At 40.9% G+C, this 22,380-nt stretch overlaps 1 long non-coding RNA gene across 1 annotated transcript; it reads left to right on the top strand.

Moving 5' to 3' along the window:
* Positions 1–489: 489 nt before the first annotated feature.
* LOC140519311 (uncharacterized) lies at positions 490–22,069 on the top strand. Its single transcript, XR_011972166.1, has 2 exons — positions 490–950; positions 20,535–22,069. It is a non-coding gene; the product is annotated as an uncharacterized lncRNA (long non-coding RNA).
* Positions 22,070–22,380: the final 311 nt, after the last annotated feature.

Here is a 22,380-nt window from a genome sequence, read left to right as displayed (position 1 = left end):
GCCATCCACTATTTCCTAACCAGTCCCAAATCATGTTGCTGTGTGACATCCACACCATCCCCCTTTCCAACTCTAGCTCCCTTTTCTATCTTGTCTTCCCCTCTTAGAATGTAAGTTTCTTGAGGACAGGGGCTTTATTGCTAATTTATCACAGTTCCTGTCTCATAGTAAGATCTTGATGAATGCTTTTTGATTCATTAACATACACATATTAAAGATATTCATTGAATTTGACAATGCCCAGTGTTTCATGGAGGAACTGACCAGTGGTCAACATAAGCTACCAGAAAACATTATCTTGTGTGGTGAATGTCTTTAACATTATGATTTAGTGCTATGATTCCTCCTTAGCTATAGATTGACAACCTATGGTCTTAGGAGTCAGTACTGCTGTCTTGAGTTTAGTTTGCCCTGAATAGTTAATGTTCACCTCACTTTCATGTTGATGTTTGATGTGGTTGAAGACAATCTTTGCTCTTTTCCCTACATCTCCTCCTACCACACACACACACACACACACACACACACACACACACACACGAGAGGGCAGTGGAAAAGCACAAGTTTTCAAGTCAACCCTGTGTTCAAATTTTAGACCTGCTTTTTATATGATCTTGGAAAAACCACTTCCTTCTCAGAGTCTCACTTTCCTCTTCTAGATTTAGGTGGTCAGACTCATTTGATTCACTTCACTTCCTTCTCACTTCCTGCTTTGTACCCTGAAGAAACCACCTTGCTGTGGTTCTGCTCTATTGATTGCTGACTCTTCCCCCAACCATTCTTTCAGGAAGCATTCCAGTCATGCTTTATCACTGGCAACCTCTGACCCAGCTCACTCTCCAGTCTCATTCTTCTCTTCCTGGCAGCTGCCTTTCCAATTTGGGGAAAATTCCATCCAGGAGTACTGCCTGAACTATCAGCTCTACTACTTACTACCTGCATTACACTGGGTAAGTCGTTAAGTGCTCAGGGCTTTAGTCTCTTTCTCAGTTTTAAATAAGGGGGGATGGACTATATGATCTCCAAGGTTTTTTCCATCTCCAAACCCTATGATCCTCCTCTTGCCAGGACATCTGCTTTCAGAGTGCCAGATATCATTATGGCTCACATGGGTAGAAAGCCCCCATCTAAACACCTGAAAATAAAGTGCCCATATCAACCCACAAATACTAATTATGCATCTGTTATATGAAAATCACCTTATAAAGTGTTCTTAATCTGGAGTCTGTGAACTATTTAAGAAATTATAACTATTTCAATATTATTGGTTTTCTTTGTAATCCTGTATTTTATTGTATGCATTTAAAAACATTATTTTGAGAAGGGGTTCATAGGTTTCATCAGACAGCCAGAGGTATCCATGACACAGAAAAGGATAAGAACCCTCACACTACACTAAGCATTTGGGTTTTATAGAACTCTTAAAATGCAGTTCCTATCCCTGTCTATAATACAGATGAGATTAACATCCAGAAAACAATTAGAGAATAATACTTAGCAATGTGTCCTTCAATCAGTTTATTTATTATGTACCTACTAAGTGTCAGGCATTGTCCTAAACCCCGGGGATTTAAATACAAGAGTGAGATAGCTCTTGCCTCTGGATCTTACAACACATGCCACTGGGAAGATACAATATGTACATGGATAAATACAAGATTTATTCAAAATAAATGCAAAGTGATTGGTCAAAGTATTAACAAATGAGGGAGTCAGGAAAGACCTCTGGATGGTCTAAGTCTTGAAGGGAATTAGTGGTACAAAGATGTAGAGGTGAAGAGGGAAAGCAAGCCTGGAATGGGGGCAGATTGGAGAGGGGGAAGCCTATGCAGACACAAAGATAGGACACGGAATATTATATGTGGAATAAATAAGTCAGGATGGCTGAAACATAGAGCATGTTGGGGTGGAAGAGGGGGTTGAAGTAAAATCTAATCCCTCTGAAAAGGGAGTCACATCAGTTTGTTAAGGCTTTTAAATGCAAAACAGAGAGGGCTGTGTTTTATCTCAGAGGTAATAGGGAGCCAGTGAAGCTTCTTGAATAAAGGACTCATGCTTTCCTCTGTGGGATATCAGTTTAGCAGCTGAGTGGTGGGTGGCTTGTAGAGGAAAGAAAGTAAATCAAAAAAGAACTCTGAGGAGACTATTGGTACTAAGGAAAGGTGATGGTTGATAGTCTGCACTAGGGTTATTGTAGTATGAATAGAAAGAAGAGGATAGAAGTGAGGAATATGAGGGAAGTATAATTTTGCAAGATCTGACACCTGATTAGGCATGAGTGAAAATAAAGAATGGAGAATGGCCCCTGGGTTTGTGAACCTAGATGACTGAAAGAATAGTAGCATCCTTGGGAAATAAGGAAAGTTAGAAATAGGAAAGTCAAAAGAAGGGGTATTTTTTAAGGAAAAGATAATGAGTTTAGTTTGGGACATACTTGGTTTGAGGTACCTATGGGACATAGGTAGAGATATCTAGTAGGCAGTTGGACATGGAAATTATTAAATCGTGTGACAGAGATAAAAATAGAATATATCAATACCCATTTCCCAACTCATATAGAATTAGGTCCTGGTCATCTAACTATGCTGAGAGTCAGGGTAGTATAGGTCAGGGAATACTGGACTTGGAGTCAGCAGAGACCTACTTTCAAATCCTATCTATCTCTAACACTTACTAGCTGTGTTACCATGGACAAGTGGCTTAACCTCTCTGAGCTTCAGTTTCCTGATTTGTATAATAAAGGAAATAATACTTGTATTACCAAAGAATTGTTGGAAGGAATGTGTGAGGCTTTTATTATTAATATCTCTTTTTACAGATGGAGAAAACCAAGAGAGGATAAAAGGTTTATATCCAATGAACCACTATTTTATAGAACAAAGCTAAGTTTCCTGGTTCCCTTTAGTTCCACACACACACACACACACACATACACACACACACACACACACACACACACACACACACACACACACACACACACACACTTAGAAACAACCCACGTAAAAGGTAAGGAAGATCAAGTCCTTAGTTAACATAGGATTAAAATCCCAGAGAAAATTAAGTTGAAAGTAGAATATACAAGTTTTATATTAACATCCCCAAACCATTGTGAAACATAATTCAGTAGCATCTGGCCAATATGTCTACTCATTTTTCAAATGGCATCAGAGGCTTACAAACCAACAAGGTATAGGCCAGTACCTTCCTAACCTATGCCCTTCACCTCAGCCCTTCAGTCTCTGTTTTGGCTCTCTCCAGTTCATTTCAATCACTTTAAGTGAAAGTCTTGTTTTTAATCTTTTATTTTGGCTCCAAGACAAGAGGGAGAATGAAGTCTGGGCTCCAATTCCTTTTCCCTTCCTCCTCAGCATAATGCTGTTTTCCAGAGATGAATGAGGAGCAGCAAGTAGGAGGGAGGGGTTGGCTTTTATTTTAAGTATTTTAAGCCATGCTGCCTTCTCTTTCTTCAACTCCACGACATTTAACGTATTCCCAATATTAAGGCAAACTAGGCCTATTAGACAATTACCTAAGGGAGTGGGGGGAACTCGGCTCTACACCATAAAGCCAATGAAGTTATGACAGCTCTGGCCCAGGAGGAATCAAAGCCGAATAAAACCTGTCGGGGTAGCAGACAAATGATGATAAAGTGATGGCTTTCACCAGCACTCAATGGAAATTGACAAGGTGAACCTCCCCAACTAATGAACAGATCCAACCTTTGCTACCAATGAAATGCACGGCAACTTTCATCTCAATAAGGATCAAAATAAATTTGCTCCCACATTTGAAAATATACAGGCGGGCAGCAGAATGACAGGCTTCACAGACTCTGGTGCAGGGGGCCCCAGGGGAGCCCAAGGCAGGCAAGCTGCCGCTGCTGACTGGATCCCAGGTGCACCCATTTGTACTGACATAATAATACCTACTCTCCCCCCCCCCGCCGCCCCCAATTGAATTTCAGATGGCACCTACGTCACAGAGACCCTAATAATACCAAATGCAATTGTCTGGATGACTCCTATTAGATCCGTGCATTTCTGGATTCTTATAGAGTAATATCAGTTACAGAACAATGACAACGTGACAGACACCACAGTATTGAAGGAACCCGAGCAGGAAAAAACCCACCACCACCAGCCCGCCCAACACAATGGACCAGCTGCACATTAATAAATATGTAATGTTTGATTAAAAATATGGATAGTATTTTTTTTCCTCCCCAAATGCCGACAAGCCCCGAGGCAGAAGATGCGATCTGGCGCTCAGTGACGGCTTTCTTTCTTGCTTGCTTTGAAAATACCAACTCAAATGTTTTCCTGTCCCAGCTGTTTCCCATTGTTCGTGTTTATCAGCTCGAAGGGTGAACAGTGGAATAAAAAATACGCTTGCATTTCAAATGTGCCAGTCAGTCAATCTATTGTTAAAAGAAGAAAGCTTAATTGTCTCTGCTGGCAAACTTCTTTTTGGTGAATGTCCAGTTTTTAAGAAAAGCTATTCAGCTGTGCAATTTGTTTAATACATGCAGAGAAAAGCATATAAAATCACACGTTTTCTGGGAAAAAAGAGGGAGAAATTTTTAAGAGGGAGTTACATACATAGATGTTCTTGAACTCATAGACTGGCCACAGCATCTTCAGTCTTCTCTCCTAATCCCCTCCTTTGGAAGGAAGAGGGGACCCTAAGGAGACCCCCACCCAAAGTCCCCAGCCCTGCCAGTGCAAAGAAGGTGAATTCTGGAATTCAGGAATTCTGGCAGTGCCCAGACCACCACTTCAACAACTGGAGCCACAAAGACTTTTCAGTAGCAACTTTCTTCTCATGAAGAATTAAAACATTCTAAATCTTTGGTTGTCTTTGTTTTTTCTATAGATTACATCAAACCGCCTTGTGCTTTCTAAGACTGTTTTCCAGCAGGCAGAACTTCCGGAATTAAGTATGCAGAAGTTAATTCTGGCAACAAAAATTTAAACAATCGAAAGATTTTTAGAGTGAGTTCACTTACTGACAGGTTTGACAATCTGCTACTTATCTGTCTGTGGCAAGTCATCTGGTGTAATTTCAGGGACCCTGAGAAGATAAGTTGTACTTGCCCCTTTTTTTCCTTTACCTGCTGATTCTGACCTGAAATTGCTTTCAAAAAAGACAAAGCCCTCCTTTCCAAGACAAGGAAAAATAATCAGGCTTAGAATTTAACCCTATACCCAGGTGAGGGATCACATGGACTTACATTCACACTATGTTGTAAATAACTGGTGTGAATATCTATGTGGGCTAGATGACAACATGCCTATTGTCTAGGAACCAACCTGGACAACTTTCAGTCAACAGTCAACAAGTCAGTCAGTACAAATTTATTAAGCAATTGCTATGTGCCAGGGATAAAAGTCAAAACAGCTCCTGCCTTCAAGGAGATCACATTCTAATGCAGAGCTCATCACCACTATGGTCTCCTGGAGATAGAATTTTGACCACAGCAACATTCAAAGACTTTCCACCAGCCACAGAAGGGTTGAAAGCTGAGACCAGAGAAAACTATACCTCAAGAAAATGATAGATACTATTAATACTGAAGTATGATTTTTTTTTCTTAAGAAGTGATTGGAAGTCATAGAATCTCAGGAGTATAAGTAAGGGCCCTCTCATTTTAGAGATAATAAAACTGAGACCCAGGCAGAAGAAGTGACATGCCACAAAGTCATACACTGAATCTATTAGTAGCAGAGCTAGAGCTATAACCCAGCTCCCCTAACACTCATCTCAGTATTCGTACTGAGAAGAGAGCTAAGTAGGCATCAAAGAGTGAAAAGGGGTGGCCGTGCAACTAAGCATAAAACACAGAGATTTGTTCAAGAACAATGAAACCTTCTCCAGAAGTATCCCTGGGACTGGTCCCATGCATCACTCATGCACACTTATATACATATACACATACATACATACATACACACACATTTACACTTACTACAAAGGTAGTAATATCTTATAGAACCTGAAGGAAAGAAGACAGCCAAGTTCCCAGTATACAGAAAAGACCTTTGGAAGATGAAGATTGTCACAGAGTGGTCTAGATCCCTCAGATCCAAACCTACCAACAAGCTTCCCTCAAAACCACATGTAGCACTGAATAAAGTGAGTCACATTTGTAAAGGACAACAACTCTCTGTGCAAGCAAGACATCCATTCTAAAAAACAAAAATCAGTCAACAAGGATGAATGGAAGCATCACAAAGCAACAGAAAGAAGGCTGGGCTAGGAGGCGTGATATCTGAGTCCTCCTCCTATCTATGCAATTTCCTTGTGTGTCCTGAGATAGCTCCTTCCTCTAAGTCTCAGTTTCCCTATCAGCAAGATTAAGAAAATACCCATGCTACCTATTTTGAAGGGAGCGTGTGAAGATATGTAATACCTCTCTGATGAAAATACTCCCTCCGATGGCATTCATCACAGACTTCACCTTCCATCTTTGTTTACCTCTTGTCCATATACTCCTGTAAACCTTTCACAGGGAGTCTACCCAACATGCTGGGGGCATTGCTCTTAGTCTCCTGATATGACATGGTTACTAATGGATCTATGGTTACCATGGAAGGCTTTTCATCATTTATCCATTACTCTAAATACTTCACCAGTCCACTTACTTTCCAGTCCTACATCTGTCAGATGACCATTTCTGCACTACCTGTACTGCACAATTCTTCATGGGTGGTATGTTGCATCCCAGTCACATTCACCATGTACTTCTCCATTCGAGTGAACTATGATTTTAATTTGCAGAAGACTTTTATAGTTCCCTGACTCATAGTCATTCAACACCACCAGCACAATATTGATGTTTAAAAAGATGAGCTTTTATTCCTTGGAGATATATAGGGTCACTGGAAGCATCATAAAGTTTTACAAAGGCACACTGTCTTCCTCCTATAGGATTCTGGACTCAGTTAGTTGTCCGTAGCATGAGCTTAACTATAGGGCATTTTTCATTTACTTGGCCTTTCCTATGAGGATAGTTAAGACAAACTCTTTATGTGTAATCATGAATATTACTTAGATTCTGCAATGCTCTAAGGAAATCAGCATAATAATATAACAGCAGCATTTGAGGGACCTTACCGTTCTACAAGGGATATTGCATCCACTTGGACTCTGCAGTAAATATCCTCCATGACAGGGGTAAGTCATCCATCTCCTTGTTTAATGCCTCATTTGACATTAATAATAACAGAATTATAAAGATAAAATGAAATAATAGATGAAAACGTTAGATGTTATTCAAATGCTCATTTGTTGTTTCAGTAGAAAAAGCTATGGTCTTAGAGTCAGAAAGCCTGAATTTAAAACTAGATATGTCACATATGTTACTAGATATGGCATATCTCTCAGCCTCAGTTTTCCTAATCTGTAAATTGGTGAAGATGCCAATAATACTTGTAATATATACCATATCTCACAGAGTTGTAACAAGGAAAATGCTTTGTAGATCTTAAAGTGCCATAGAAATATGATGTTATCCACTGACACCTTTCCTAATGCCTTCAAACTTGCCTAAATCTACCCCATCCTTAAAAAATCCCTTCACTTGACCCTATCATACCCTCAAGTTATCACACTATCTCTCTTCCCTTTCACAATTAAGAAAAAGCTGTCTACACATAGTGTAGTCTACACACTTTCTTAACTGGTGCTCACTTCATAAGCTCTAGAAATCTACCTTCCATCTCTACCACTCAGCTAAAACTGCTCTAAGGTCACCAATGATCTCTTTATCCCCAGTCTTCATTTTTCCATAGCTCTCTGCTACGTTCAAGACTCTTGATCACCTTTCCTACTGAATACTCGCTCTTTCCTGAGTTTTCATGAAATATCCCTGCTGTATTTCTCCTACCTATCTGACCAAATTTTCTGTTTCTTTTGCAGTATCATCACCCATGTTCTACCTTCTATGTGTAGGTGCACTACAGAGCTCTATCCTGGGCTGCTACTTCTTCTCCTCCTCCTCTTCCTCTTCCTCCTCCTTCCTCCTCTATCTCTCACTGCCACTGTCTATCTCTCCTTTCTCTTAGTGATCTCATCAGCGCCTAAAGATTCAGCTATCATCAGATGACTGTCAAATCAACATATTCAGTTCTCATCTCCCACCTCAACTCCAATCCCAGATCTCCCACTATTTGCTGGATATTTCCATCTAGATGCCCCATAGGCATCTCAAATTGAACACATATAAAAAGGAACTCATTATCTTTCCTCTGATAAACATATCTCCTCTCAATTTCCCTATTTCTGTCAAGAGTACTACTACCCTGACAGTCACCCAGATTTTCAGCTTTGGAGTTGTTCACCCCATAGTCAATTAATTACCAAATCTTGTCAATTCTACCTCCTCAACATCTCTCACTTCCATTTTTTTCTCTCTACTAATTCCACAGCTAGCCTAATTCAGACACTCATAACACTTTTCAGCTAGATTAATTATTCTCCATGCATATAGGCTTTTCTTTCTCCAATCTATCCCCAAGATTGCTGTCAAATTGATATTCCTAAATTGCAATGTCATTTGCTCCAGAAGCTTCAGTGAATCCTCACGTCTTTGCAATAAAACATAAACTCCTCTGTTTGGCATTTAAAGCTCTTCACAATCTGACTCCAGCCTGTCTTTCTGAGCTTGTTCCCCTTCAATCCCCCTTTGTTCCTGCCAAGCTGGCCTACTTGCTATATCCCATACACAACATTCCATTCCACAAGTACCTTCTCCTAGGCTATCCCTCAATCCAGGAAAGCTTTACCTTTTTACCTCCACCTCTTGGTACCCCTAGCCCCTTGTAAGGCTTAGTTGAAATATAACTTCCAAGAGTTCTCTCCTAATTCTCCCAGTTCTTAGGGCCCATTATCCCAATCACTTTGTATCTATTCTGCATATTTCCTGCATCTTCATATCTGTAGATATGTTGTATACCACCACTCAGAAAATTATAAGATCCTCAAGGGCAGAGATTTTTCTCACTTTTGTATTTGCATCCCCTGCACTTAGCACAGTACCTGGCATGTAATAGACTCTAGATAGAAAGATAGATATATAGGTAGATATGTAGATAAGTAAGTAGGTAGGTAGATAGATGATAGATAGATAGATAGATAAATAAGCAAGTAGATAGATAGGCAGATACACAGATAGAAAGAAAGATTATATATGGATAAATTGGTAGATAAACAAATAATAAAGCCAGCACTGATTGATTGACATTTCATTTTTTATATTGTCATCATTTTGACCATTTTCCAGAGGGTTGAAGCAATGGGTAGAAATTGCAAAGAGGCTTGATATCAGAACAAACTTCCTAACTATAAGAGCTATTCAAAAAAGAAATAGGCTATGTGGAGAGAGCAGGCCCCTTTCAATGGAGATCTCCAACAGAGGCTGAATGACCACCTGTTTGATATCTTAGAGGAAAGATTCCTTTTAGGTATGGATTGGACCAAAGGGTCACTTAGCCTCCTTTCAACTCACAAATAGGATGATTCTATCTCTAAGTTTGGAAGAGAGAATTTGGTCTCCATGGCCAACACAGAATGCCCTGTCAGTCTGAATAGCAGCTGCAGAAAGAAGTTCTGTTCCCTTTAAGTCAATGCCCTGGCTTTCCTTCCCCCAAGAGCTCATTTGTTCAGCGCAAAGCTTTCTTCCATCTTTGTCCCAATGGGAGACAAAGAGCCATTGACTTGAGTTGGCTGAATCAGGAAGATTATTGAACTTCTAATCGCTTGGCAACTCTGCTTACAAGATAGAAAGTCAATTGGATATGATGTCCCCCAAGTCAAATTAATATAGCACAAGGGGGAAGGGAAGTCATCAGACTGTCTTCCCTGCCTGTGAGCATTTAGAGAAATATGAAGTGTGGCACAGAGAGATCCTCTTCAACTATTTTCTATTGCTGGAACCCCTGAAATGCTGCAAAAAACATTAGTAAGCCCCCAAGCAGAAACCTCTGCTATCTCTTCTTTTATCTCTTCTCCAAGTCAGCTGTCCAGGACACAGGGCTCTCCATATCAAGTCATCTTCTAATCCAAATCATACAAGGTTAGAGCTAGAAGTGATCTTAAAGATCCCCTAGAAAGACATTGAGATTAAAATTTTATTAAGTGCTTACTATGTGCCAGGCACTGGGCTATCGCTGGGAATACAATACAAGTAAAAAGAAAGATAATTCCTACCCTCAAAAAGCATATATTCTAATGAGGGGGGGCAGATAACACATAAAAGAAAGCTGAAAAGTGAGAGGTCAAAAGGGAAGGGTGGAGAGGGAGGTGCCTGCATGTCTGAGTTAAGGTGAAGTACTACAGGGAACCATGGGCTTAACTTTGATGGAAAAGGGCATGGTGGCTGTGAGTGCTTCTTCCAGTAAAGGTTTGGGCAAGAGCTCACCAACTAGAGGAAGAGTACATGTGGGAGAAGCATCACCAGTGTAAGAAGACCAATGGGGAGGACATGGAGAGCTGGTCCAGGGTCCTGAGGACCAGAGGGGTTAAATTATTTCCCAAGGCAGCACAAAGAGTAAGTAGAAGAGCCAGGATTTGAAGCTAACTCTTCCAGCTCCAAAGTCAATGTTCTCTCCACCACACCACACTGCCTCACTACACCACTAAAATATGCTGCCCAGAACCAATTATCTTATACCTTGGATACGATCTGAGTGGGACAGAGCATGGCGGAATTCTCCCCTTCCTCATCGTGTGTACTACACCTCTCATAACACATCTAGGTCAGTGGTGGAGAACCTGGGGTCCCAAGGTCACTCATGGCCCTCTACTCAAGTGCTCCCCTTTGACTGAATCCAAACTTCATGGAACAAATCCCCTTAATAAAAGGATTTGTTCTGTAGAACTTGGACTCAGTTAAAAGACTGTACCCAGGGACCTAGAAGACCACATGTTGCCTCAAGGCCTCAGGTTCCCCACCTCTGGTCTAGGCTTTTCTTAGGCTCTTTAATCTCTGTTAACACATGAAATTTGGAATCCACTAAAACCCTATTCATTCTCTGCTCCTCCTCCCAAATCCATTTACTCGGCCTATGCAAGAAGAAGCAAACTTTCTCATAAATTCAGTCTCTGGCATCCGATGCCCAAGTCTAGGGATGCCCAGGAGACTTCTGCCAAATTGGATAAAATCCCCTTGCCCCTGAGCCCAGGCAGCACATGCCATCACCAACGTAACCGAAGGATAATGTGCAGGTTGGGAAGCTGGCTCCTGCCTCCGCAGTGTTTTTCTAGGAACAGACACCTCTCTCCCTCCTCAATGAACTGAACTGGCTCGGGCCCATCTGATGTTTATCCCCACCTCCTCAATTTCCTGTGTTTCCTTTACTACAAATACAGAGGCACAAGGAATAATACTGAGAAGTAAATCCCCTGATGCCAAAGTTGATGTTGGCTCAAACATGCATCTCATAGGTATTATGCAAATTGCATTACATTTAGACATAATGAAAACAAGGCGTCTGGCTCCCAGAAACATAGCTCAGCCCAAAGCAACGAGTAACTCAAATCCCCTCCCCTCTACCCAAGGCATGGGAGACATACAAACCCAGATCTCCCTTGCTCACAGTGGACCCCAGGGTGTGGCCAGGCTCTGCTGAAATCCAGCAGAGGGTTCCACTACACTTCACCCCTTCCCAAGATCCCCCTCCCATTTATAAAATCCTTGTTTACCTCACATCCATCCGGAACAAGGTCCATAGTGAAACTTTGAAGCATCCCGTGGTCTTCTCATTCCTAGACTTTGTCCTATTCTGGCAAGGCCATCTGTCATGGCCTAGAACCTGATTTGAAAAACCCCAGCTGTGGTATACGTAGTCAAAGAGGGTTTATATTTACAGGTGTGTGTGTGTGTGTGTGTGTGTGTGTGTGTGTGTGTGTTTACATTTTAAAAGAGAATTGGAAAAGCTTTAAATTCCTGAAGAATAAATCTCTAATAGTGACCTTTCTGGCACTATAACAGGGTAGTTAGAAAGATTTTCTTTTCTTTTTCAAAGCCAATTTTGGAGGACCAAAGGGTATAGGGATTTGGTGGGTTGGAATGCGTGCAGCTGCTCACAAAGTCCCCTGACTGTACCCCAGACTGCCCACAATGTATTACCCCTTTGGGCTACCCTCCAACTTATACTAAGAGGCTGGTACCCGAGGGGGAGACAACCACAAGTTTAAAGTATTCTATGGATCTTTACTCCTAAAACTATAGCTCATGAGCCCCCACCAATGTTTACCTTTTGATAGTCAGCTGGAGAACACAACTAACTTGAAGCAAATGTCATAGTAAAAAGTCATAATTTTTTTTAAAAAGTAGTGGCAAATCATCTCATCCATAAAACTTGGCAGCACTTTACCATAAATACTTGTAATATCAGTGGGAAGAGTATGCCATAGGGTTCACAAGCAGAGAGGCACACGTAGAGGTAACACATGTGACCAAGGCAACTTACACTTTCTGACCCAGGAATGGCAAGAGGACATTAATGCCAAGAGGACATTACTAGAAGGTATCAGGCAGCTCTATAGTGCTGGGTGTCTAAGTTGCCTTGGCTACATGTGCTCTTTATATAAGATGTGTGTGTGTTATGTGTGTGTGTGTGTGTGTGTGTGTGTTTATGGTCTGTCTAAATATATATAGACATGGCTTATAGGCGGTATTGACAGGTATTATCTAAGGTCTAGTCACTTCTAAGGAAAGCAAGGATAAGACTATGCAAGCACCTCTAGAAGCCTAGCTGGAAGAGAAGTAGTAGGCAGGATCCAGGACTGGTAAAGGTGGGAGATCTCCAGTCTTCAAGAAGTATATCAATCTAGAATTATATCTATCTGCCCCCTCTCAGAAAAAAGTCTCTGAGGCAGGAGTACATATACAAAAGAGTAAATGAGCTCTTCATCTGGAAGCAAGACAAGATCTCTACTCAAACAAAGAGAGAGAGAAATGAAATCACCCTGTTGAGGTCCAATCTCAGCTTTCTCTTGAGATGCAAGCACTGGAGGACAGGAGACAAAATGGGGCCAGTTTCTCAGATGTGCTCATAATTCTGAGGGCTCCAGTCTGCCATTCAAAAATTCCTGCCTTATTTCTTTCTTTCTCATAATTTCCTTGACTCTCTCGAAGTGTCATTCCAAGAAACTGAAGTTAAGTCCCTTCTGGCAGGTGTACTCATTCTCTCAACCAATCAGCTGTCATGTCTCTTTCCAAGTATATGATACACAGCTGAGTTGTCCCTCCTCCATCTTGTCAGAGTGGGAGTAGACACTGCATCATGAACCACAACCAACATATTTATTCAAAGGTAAACATATTGGTTGGGGCTCGTGAGCTATAGTTTTAGGAATGTAGATCCAAAGAATATGTTCAACCTGAAGTAATGATCCCCAAGGGGGCTACAAACTGCTATGACAGAGTGACTATGGGGTACAATCTTCTCTATATTTGCAGTCATGTTTGAGGTATTTTGTGAGTCCATACTCTTAAATTATAAATCATAAGCCCATATCTTTGATAATCAGAAGATATAAATAATTCTAGGAAAGGCATTTATAAATAACAAAACACTTCATGCATAAACTTTGTCACACCCTTTCACAAATACATGAAGTAATAGTAGAGAAATGCAAAGCCTGACCTCAAATAAAATCTCTTTGCAAAGAGCATGTATAGAGACAGGGAGATGATCGCACATTCAAAATGGTATCAGACTGGAGCTGGTTAAAAGAAGAGAGTAGGTTGCCCCAGTCAAGGTGCATGGGACCAGATCAGGTGGAGCTAGGAACTTCAGCTGATAAGAGTGAGCAGAATCCAGGCTATAATCTCTTTCTCCTCTTGCTCCTACTCCCTTTATCTGCCTCATCATTTTTCTTTCTATTCCCACTCTGACCATGGGACGAAGGGAAGGAGTAGCTTATGGAAAGAAAAAGAAATCAGACCAAGAAAATTATGTTATGGCAGTTTCCTATGAATCATTTTGATGTCTATTTGCTTTTTCTGCTATCTAGGAATAAGTTTCATCATTAACACTGAATTGTCTAATACTGTAAATGTGGGGGTTTGGGATTGAAAAGGGAAGCCAGTCTATGATCATCTTCTTCTTACTTAAGCACATCCTCTGCTTAGTTTTCAAACTGATCTTTCTAAAGCATGAATCTGACCATGTCACTTCCCTATTCAATCAGCATTCGTTGCTCTTGGTTGCCTCTGGAATCAAATATGAAGTTCCCTATTTGGCTTTTAAAGCCCTCGCTATCCTGGCATCTTTCTAACCTTTCCAGCTGACTTCCAACTTATGCATCATCCCACCCCAACTTATTCTGTGACCCCATGACATTGGCTTACATGCTGTTTTTTGCACTAAATACTCCATTTATTAACCTTGGAAATTTTCACTTGCTTTCCCCATGCCTGGAACTCTCTACCTCCTCATTTCTACCTCCTAGCTTCCTTGACATCCTTCAGGTCTTAGCTTAAGTAACACCTTCTGCAAAAAGCCTTACCTGGTCACCTTTAGTGCTAATGCCTTCCCTTTTTTGATGTTCTCAAATTTATCCTGTATATAGTTTGTTTGTATAGAGTTGTATGTTATCTCCCACATTATAATGTGAGCTCCTTGAAAGGAGAAACTGGTTTTGTCTTTCTTTTCATCCCACTACTGTGTGCCCGGAACATAGTAGGCACTTAATAAAGACTTGTTAACTTATTCTGGGAGTTTGACCTAATTAGAAGGGGAAGGAAAAGAGGGAGATTTGTATTTTCTGAGTATACTCTAGAATACGCTCAGTAGACTGCCACTGAAATTCTCCCCTCCCCCCAAAAAAAAAGAATATGATCAGGAAGTGAGCCTTGGCAGGTGACACAGCTAAATCTAGGTATAATGCTTATCTCTGTTGCACTGCATCTAGCCTAGCCTCTGTACTCCTACTAACCCTGCTAACTACTTTTGGTTCAGGGAGGGTCAATTAAAAGGAATGTCAGATCTTCCCATTACCCTTCAGATCTCAATCTTTCAGTACTTACTATTCCACCCATGAGAAGCAGACTTAGCCTTCTATCAACTAGTCAACGCAACAAGTGAGGAGCGAGGACTGAGGCTGGCTGATGTTGGCTGTCACCTTGAACAAGTCACTCAACTTCTTGTAACCTCAACTTCCTCATCTATAAAATGAAGGGATTAAATTAGATGTCTCTTCCAGTTCCATCTGTGATGCAACTGTGACCAAGGTGCCCTTGAACAAAATTCACAAGGGAAACAGATTAGGATGTGTGTCAGTGATAACCTAGGTTCAGAAACTGACTCTATCTATCTGCCAATGGACCAGTATATGTGGAGACCAGGGGACAGAGTCTTCCCCAAAAGCAAAGAAAGATTTTAATCAAGGTCTCTAAAAATCAAATTTTAAGAAAGAAATATGAGTTTAAAGCAGTTAATAGCTCTCATAAACATTAGTTCACTTCCCACTTTCTCCCTCCCCCCTTCATTGTTAACATAATTAAAGTTTGTAAAGTTTATTTTTAGTCCTGAATGAAGTTTCCCTCCCTCTTTCTGTATCTTTCTGTATTTGGACCTAATCCATCTACCCATTTACTGTTGACCATAACCTACAGTCACAGAAATGTCATCAAATACCTGTAACCCACTCTTTACATTATGCAGCTTCAAAGATACCGAAAGAGTCCCCATAGCCCAGACTTCTGCATCTAAGACAATACCCACAATTATTCACAGACAGGTGGCTAATATACCATTTTTTTTTTTTTGCGCTGGGTATAATATAGATCCTATCAAGGGTGGTGTGGTGGGTTTCCTTTTCTCCCAGAAGAAAAAAACCTCTTCTCATATCTCAAAACCCTCACTTCTTGGGTCTCTCCCCATGGGGAAAATGAAAAAAAAATAATGATTTCCTTAAGCATCTGCTACATCTTTGTCTTTCCTTATTGCGTTTAGGATCCAACACACAGTTTCCACAGAGATAGAGTTCCTTATTTCAAGAAACTCACAAAAAAAGGAAGTGTAGAGACAAAAAAAATATAAAGTTAAAGAAATGTAAACAAACAAAGCTGAATCTCTAGGGTCTGCCTATGGTGGCAGAAAAGTCTTTTAGATTCATCTGAGTACACTCGCCAACAACGTCTAGTGTCGGAGAGAAGAGGAATATTCAAGGGAAAATAACTACAACCAGACAGAGAGAACACAGGAGGGAAGGCTTGGGCTGTAGGTTCCTCGAATCTATGGACATCTCCTCTGCTGGAGCCAAGGCCAAAAGCTAGTCCTGTTGAAAAACTGAAGTTCCCTCACTAGTCACCCTCTGGGGCAATGGCACTCAAGCCTCACATCTTAAGTCTTCTTTCATCACCTTGATTTTTAAAAAAACTCATTAAGGAGAGAAACATCTCCCTCTTTTTATCACCCCAGAGTGGACCACTCATGGTGGGCAGTCAAATATTTAATTGGTGGGGCCTTCATTCAAATTTAGATAGCTTATGAGGGCTAGGCAATAATTCGTCCAAGATCATTTGCTAAGTATTACAAGGAAGGAAAATACAGTGGAAACAGCACCATATATGACATTAGACTACTAGCTTCAGATCCTGGCTCTGAGACGCATACTGTCTGTACGACCTTGGGAGGGGAATTTCCCCACTCTGCTTCTTTTATGAAATGATAAGGGTAGACTTGGCAACCTGTAAGATTCTAGCTTAAATTCCTATGACACTGTAATATCCCAATAAAAAGTAAGAGGAGTTAGTTCTTAGCTTTTCCTCTGGGGATCAAATGGAGAAAGGAGTTCCTGAATAGGAGGATTGGCCCATGTTGGTAGTTACTTGTCAGCATTGCTAATAGTAGTGCTATAATTATTATTTTCAGCAACCACATGGTTAGGTAGTGTGGTACAGTGGCTGGAGAGCTGGCCTTGGAGTCGGCAAGAATTAGGTTCAAGTCTCATCTCTGACTCATCATGTCAGGGTGACCCTGGGTAAGTCACTTAAACTTTCAGCACTCTAGGTAGCTTTTGAAAAAAAGTTTTTTCTATCAAACATAATTATTTAAATAGGATAATTTACTTAATTATATTTGAACTGTACTAAACATAGATACAGCGTGTAGCAAGATTTGAGACACTATAACAAATTGATGCCTTCTTAACCAAATCTGATTGACAGATAGATAGGTAGGTAGGTAGACAGACAGACAGATAGATAAAATAAAAAGACCTCACAGAAGGTATTTACGTAGCACCTGAAAAGTTATAAAGCACATTTTCTACTGAACAATCCTGAGTGTAGGTCCTAAAAGTGATTCCTATCACTACCTTACATATGAAGAAAAACTAGGTCAGAGATTAAGATTAAGATACATAAGTGATCCACAAAGTCACGCAGCCAACAAATGATAGATATAGAATCTGAACCATGGTCTCATGATCCTAGTCTAGTAAGCTTTCCACTGCCTCTCCAGGCCAGCGAAGGCATGAAATCTTCCCTTTATCCTTAAAAAATATAAGGTCTTTGAGGGTAGGGACTGTTGTTTGCATTTTTGTCTTTGTATCCTGCACCCAACAGGACCTGGAACATAGTAGGTGCTTAATCAGTGTTTGCTGTATTGGTAAATTATTGCTAAGAAAATGCTGTTTAGCTGGATGGGGTTAAAGGATCAAGCTAGCAGATCCTTAGGAAGCTGCCTCATTGTAGTAAATGAATGGCAAGCCGTCCCCTCTCATGCCAGAGAAGCAGTGCTCCCGTGAGAGCCAGAAGGCTCAGCACCTTTTTCCTCCCCCACCTTTTTAAAAAAATCCCTGCCCCGGAGCTGCTCCCTCTCTCCTCAATTACAGCTAGTCCCACTATGATATTGTTCTCTGTTCTCAAATATATTCTTATATATTTTAGCCGTCTCCTCTTGTTTCTTCCTCCTCACCCCCACCCTGGGTAATGAAATGTCAGAACCCAACTTTTTCTGGTTTTGTAGTATGTTGATCAAAGTGACCTTTGCTTTGAAAGAGACACAAATCAATATCAGGCTCGGCCGAGTTTGACAGCGAAAGGTGCAACATATAATAAACAGCAATCAAATACCAAGAGAACAGGCAAGTACCTGCCAACCTTGCCTCATACCGGCAATTTTCAGACAATGCAGCATGCTATGTTCAAAGGAAAATTCATTTGTCCTTCTAATAACAGAGGTGGGGGGATATTAAAGGACTCGGTTTTGTTAAAGAAATGCTTCGTCTCACAGCAATAATTCAGAGGCCATGCAGGCCTTCTAGGAGCTGGCATGTGAATGAAGTTATTATGTCTGGAAAACAGCTAGGGGAAGCATTTGCTCTCACGGGGAAGATGCAGGAGGAAAAGATTTAAATGGAAAAGATCTAAACTCATGGACTCTAAAGTTCCAGGACTTATTCCATGTATGTATATATGTATGTGTATGTTCAAGGTAATTCACAATTATTTCTAGAACATGGTTTGCTCTTGATTATCTGTACTAATAGAGAGGAACAGCGGCAAAGGGGAAAATGCATTATGATGATTTTGTCCCCTGCAGATGGAAATTTAATTATGTTTTGCTCAAGTTAATGTTAAAACAGATATGTGTTCCTCTAGCCACGTAGACACTCTCATAATCCGAAAGTGATGGAAATGACTATGCTACATATTGGAAAGCAGGAAAACACATATGAACCTCTATATGCTGAGGAAAATGCTCAAGGGAGATATCTAAGAGTTGCCTGTGCTGGGAAAGCCCTCTGCTGCTCCATCACCTATCACCAGGAGCATGCAGAGCTGGAGAAACACTATTGTTTTCCTTTTACTCTATGGTTGGTTTGGAGAACAGAAACTGAGGTTTCAGCCATGTCCCTGGTGCCTCCAACCCTCCACCTTTCTCCTTCTTCCCTCAATGTCTTTGCTGGAGAACAGTGGATGATTTTCCTCGTGGGGATCAGAGGAATGCATAGAAGGTAGCTTTTGGCATAAAGTGGAAGCATAGGTAGATGTGATGAATCACAACATCCCAACTCTCCTTTGCTCCTAGTCAACTGATTTTTCCATGGTGCACTAGTTAAGAAGACATCACGAAGGAGTAGGTAATCCCCAAATAGTGTCATTGGACACAGAGATGGGTTGCCAGAGTCACCTTCCTCTGCGCCTGAGCTGAGTTTTTTCTAGCTTTTACTATATTGTAAGCAGCAGGAGTTGTGGCCAGTTGGAAGCCAGGAAGTTTGAGTTAGCTATGGATAGCAGAAAGCTTTTTTCCTTAGCAAAGTGACCCAGTGCTAAAAAAAAAAAAAAAAAAAAAAAAAAAAAACCACAGTCACCATCTTTTGCCAAGCAAAATCCAGGGTCAGCTTTCCTATAAAACTATATTTTGTAAATGATGTTCCCTTAGGAATTTAATAAGTGATGAGGGATAGTTATATAAATGTATATACATACACATACATGCCTTGTGTATGTATACATACAAGCATGTACATGTGCATCCATGAATATATAAAAAATAGAGAACAAGCCTTAGATGCAGAAAGATCTGAGGCCAAGTTCCAATCTACACTTGGCCAATTGCAATGGCCCACTCTTTGGTCTCCCTGACTCAAGTCTTCCCCTCTCTGGTCCAGCCTTCACTCAGATGTCAAACTGATCTTCCTTAAACAAAGGTCTGGATGTGTCACCATCTCCTTGCCCCATTCAGTAAATTCCAATACCTCCCTATTACAATCTCCAAGACTAAATATAAAGTCCTGCTTGGCATTCAAAGTCCTTCCTAATCTGGCACACATCCCTCCATCCCTTTCCAGTCTCCGTTTACCTTTCTCCCTTTCACATAGTCTGTGATCCAGTAACATGAGCCTCCTTACAATTCCTGACACACCTCTCCCATCCTTGGGCATTTTTCCTCGCTGTCCCCCATACCTGGCACTTTCTCCTTCCTCATCTCCTGGCTTCCCTGGCCTCCTTCAAAAATCTCAGCTAAAGTCCTACCTTCAACCAAATCCTTTTTCAGTCCTCCTTAATCTTAATGCCTTCCCCCTAAGATTATCTTCGACTCATCCTGTACATATCTTGTTTGTACATAGCTGTTTTCATGTTGTCTCCCTCAGTGTAAGCTCCTGGACAGCAGAGACTAGGGTTGGTTTTTTTTTTTAAGTTGTTGTTTTGCCTTAGTAGGTGCTTAATAAATGTTTATCGACTAATTGATATTTATTGGCTTGTATGACCCTAGTCAAGTTACTTAACCTCTCGGGGTCACCACAAAATTCTCTAAGACTGTAAGTTGAAAACAAGGTGCTGATCACCATCAACAGGAAAACTATCTTCCCTTGGGAGATCCCGACACAGAGGAAATCCCAGAACCAGAAAACGACAGTAACTGGAACATAGTAGGTGCTTAATAAATGCTTGTTGTGTTGGTAAATTATTGCTAAGGAAATGTTTTGAGACTTTTGGGGTTTGACAGTATGACCCTCATAGCTACCCCATGAGCTAATGGTTGTAAGGCATTGTTCATCCTGTGTTACAGATGGTGAGATTGAAGCTCTAAGAGGCCAGTGGCCCTGGGCACCATCATACAGCTGGTAACGACCAAAGAGGTGCTTTCAACTCAGGTCTCTCTTGATTCCAGGTCCAGCATTCCACAGATTACACTATGTTTCTCATGAGCCAAGAACTACAATTCCACAGAGTAGAAAAAGATGAAGAAATGAAAAATGCCTCAGTTCAGAAAGTGTTCCCTACTCCTACAACTGACTCATGCCATTCCCACTGTGGGAGGTCCTTGGACGTGACCCAGGGGAAACTGTTAACCCCCACCTACCCTTCCACCAAAGCCCAGCTCAAATTTCATTCCCTCCTTGGAGCCTCCCCAGACTATCATCACTCACATTAATCTTAGAAATCTCAAAGCCATAAGGATGGAACTGTGAATTAATGCAACCAGTTTGGAATTAGGCAAATCAAGAGACTAAAATGTTCATTAGCATAGTTAGGTGGCACAGTGGATAGAGTGCCAGTCCTAGAGTCAAGAAGACTCATCTTCCTGAGTTCAGATCTGGACTCAGACACAGTAACTGTATGATCCTGGGCAAGTCACTTAACCCTGTTTTCCTCAGTTTCCTCATTTGTAAAATGAGCTGGAGAAGGAAATGGCAAACCACTCCAGTATCTTTGCCAAGAAAACCCCCAAATGGTGTCACAAAGAGTCTGACATGGATGAAATGACTGAAAAACAGAAGTTTCCATACCCTTTGACCCAGAGATTCCACTACTAAGCATACATCCCAAGGAGGTCATTGACAAAAAGAAAGGTCCCATACACCAGAATATTTATGGTAGCACTTTTTTTTAGCAAATAATTGGAAAGTAGATGTCCATCAGCTGGGGAATGGCTAAGCAAGTTGTGGTACACGGATGTAACAGAATATTGCAGTACTGTAAGAAATGATGAACGTGAATACTGAGAAACACAGAAAGACTTAAATGAACTGAAACAAAATGGGGTAAGCAGAGCCATCGATATGCACAGTGACTGCAGCAGTGCAAATGGAAAAAACAACCACCATGAAACAATCAAAAGCGATTGCTGCAAAATTACAGAGAATATTCATAGCCCTAAAAAGGAGATCTAAGAAGACCCCCTCCCAACCCCCTTTGTAGAGAGGGGGAGGAGGGCAGTCCACAGACAGTCATTGCATGAATTATAGGATTTTTTTTTTCAGTATGTTGATCACTTTTATCCATTTTTTTCCTTTTTTAAAAAAAACTTTGTCATAGAGTATGGCTTCCTAGGAGATGGGAAGAGGAAGGATTCAGAAGAAAATTTAGGTAATATAAAACAAAATATATCAACATTTTTTAAAAAAAGAAATATTATAGAACCCCACTTATTTGCATTAAATCCCATTCTGACTAATATTCTTGAAATGGAGTCTTCTCTCCCCAGACAAAGCAAAAGCTTTTTGAAGGCAGGGAAAATAGAAGTCTACTCATCTTATCCTCCAGATCATCTTGTAGGAGAACCTATTCACCACAAATTTTAATAAATGATTGTGCAATGAATGAAGGACTACAGGATTCACTGGGATTAAATTTAGGGGGGAAAAAAGAGCTTCCTTGGTGAGAATCCCATGCTACAAATCAAGACCCAAAACCTCCAAAAGCTGTGGGAAGACATGTCCCAGGCTTATCGGGGAGCCCCCACCCCAGCTGGAAGAGGGGTGGTCCCCACACTATAGATTCATTACCTGACATAACTAATTGCCCAGTGACATTTCCCATATTATAGACAATTGTGAATTATGAGCCCAGCTGGGCCCCTCCTCATCCCCTAGAATCGGTTGATAAATATGTTTATTCGAGGTCAGCCTGGC

Source organism: Notamacropus eugenii, chromosome 1 (genome assembly GCF_028372415.1).
Source record: "Notamacropus eugenii isolate mMacEug1 chromosome 1, mMacEug1.pri_v2, whole genome shotgun sequence".
In the NCBI taxonomy this organism is placed as follows: Eukaryota; Metazoa; Chordata; class Mammalia; order Diprotodontia; family Macropodidae; genus Notamacropus; species Notamacropus eugenii.
This window is presented reverse-complemented; position numbering and strand designations above follow the sequence as displayed.